Source organism: Scardinius erythrophthalmus (genome assembly GCF_964197995.2).
Source record: "Scardinius erythrophthalmus genome assembly, chromosome: 1".
Taxonomy (NCBI): Eukaryota; Metazoa; Chordata; class Actinopteri; order Cypriniformes; family Leuciscidae; genus Scardinius; species Scardinius erythrophthalmus.
In genome coordinates, this window is record NC_138221.1 from 9745470 (window position 1) to 9747624 (window position 2155).

The window sequence follows — 2155 nt, forward strand, 5'->3', positions numbered from 1 at the left end:
ATTGATGAGCCTCAGACTATCTACACTCATTCAACAAGCCATTCAGGATCATCAGCAGATCATCTCACTTTATTCTGAGTGTTTAACCGTTAGAAACAGATTGAGTAAATGATAAAGGATATAAAAGCCTGTGAAACTGCTCTATTGAAAGAATTGATAAAGTTTGATTTTATGATAGCTACATTCATTACAATAAAGTAATTAGATCATTAAAATGTGCAGAAACTAAAACAGACCATGAAGCTTTTTAAAAAATAAAGAGCACAAGTGATATTATTCCAAGTGCAATAGATATATATAGGCTAATATTTATAGTTTTAAAATGTCTCATGTGACTCATTATAGGCTCAATGTAAAGGATTTAGCAGTATCTGTTGCAGTTTATTTTAATAATGTAAAATAACTAACACATTTAGAAATAAAGAAATAAAGTGACTGTAGCAACAAGATCAATTCCCCTCACAGATCTCAAACTTTGACTCGACATTCAGTAACAGTTCTCACTCCAAACATCGAGACAATCACACAAAAGAACACAAAATCGCTCAGGTCTGAATGAACTCAACATATTCTCCTCATCCTCGCTGCTGCTGCACTAAATGTTTATTTCAGAAGGAAGACGCCAAAGAGATCAAGTTTGGTACTGGTATAGGGCCTCGGGCATGTTCTTTGCACAATTTGATGGGCTGGTCACTTGTAACACCACCATTTAATCCCTCGGACAGGCGTCTGATTATTTGGGCCAGGGGATTTGAGGGTTTGCGTACAAAACCCTTGAGTTTTTGCAAATAATTTTCGTATGGAAAGGATGATACAACATCCAGATTGCCAAAATGTTTTGCATCCTGTGCAGGATGGGTCAACCCATGCACATTGTACACTAGCTGATCATTTCCATACAGGTGGGCAAAATGTTCCACAAAAGCATGAAGGAGGCTGTTGGCATATTCGTTGTACTATCTGGCAAAGAAAGGGGAGACCAGCATTGCCATGGCTGTCGACAGCAGCAGGAAGTTTGCATATAGATCAGGTCTTATCACCTCACGCAACACCACCGGCCCTGTGTATAAGAGAAACTGATGGAACTCCGTCGCCTTCCACCTATCCACTTCGTTCAGTGCTCTTGGCCTTCTAGCAAATTCCGAAGGAATGTGGGGTCTTAAGCTTAGAAGATTTCTGGATATTCTGTCCACATCTCTCCCTGGTACACGGACAGTCAGAGGACCTTTCATCCACAGAAAGATAAGGCGCCTTACCACCCCCAAGCACACCAGGTGCATGTAGTCCAGTGGGACTTGGGACACCAAACCAAAATGTACATTTGTGAAGGCATGAGGACCATGGTGGTGTTCCTCATCCTCCTGCCTGGCAAATGCCTCATCAGACCGTGTTTGGCTATTCATGAGGGGGTGTGTCACAGCCATAGTAACCGTTAAAAGCCTTTGTTACTTTCACAAGGGATTTTGCCGGTGCGTCACAGATCATCGAATGAACTTTTAAAGTGAGCCTTTTCCCCTCAAATGTAAACCCCTCATGTAATTGTGAGAGTTCATTTGCCAAATCTGTGAGATACATTTTTGATGACTCAGGTTTCTTTATACCTGAGTACATCCCGATGACTACAGGTTCTTTCATGGGTACTCCAACCAATCTACCTAAAATGGGCCACAACTGAAGACCTGAACTTTTAAAAAGTGGCAGGCCATCCACTGACATTTGAAGATGTAAACAACATCCATCGACAAGCTTGTCTTTCCACTGGGAAAGGGTATGTTTTAACGCCTCAATAATGCCAATGTAGTGGTATAGGCCACCGCAGAGCTCCCTAACAGAATAATCTCTTCTTGTGTTAAGAAGAGTTCGTGCATCTTTTGGCAAGTCAGTGGTGGACCGTTAATATTGCCAAGAGAGCCGAAAGTGCAATATGGGAAATACCTTATGTTAATGCCCAGTTGGAAAGGCGATTTCTGAGTTTTTTCTGGTTCCTCCCAGTCAGATATTTCTTCTACATCACTATCATCTTGATAATAAGATCTATCCTCTGGGTCAGACACAACAGCTGCCATTGGATCTAATCCAAGATTTTCTTCCATGATTTCATTTTCAGGTTCTGCAACATCATCTGTTGGAGACCCAATATCTCTGGGAGGAAGTG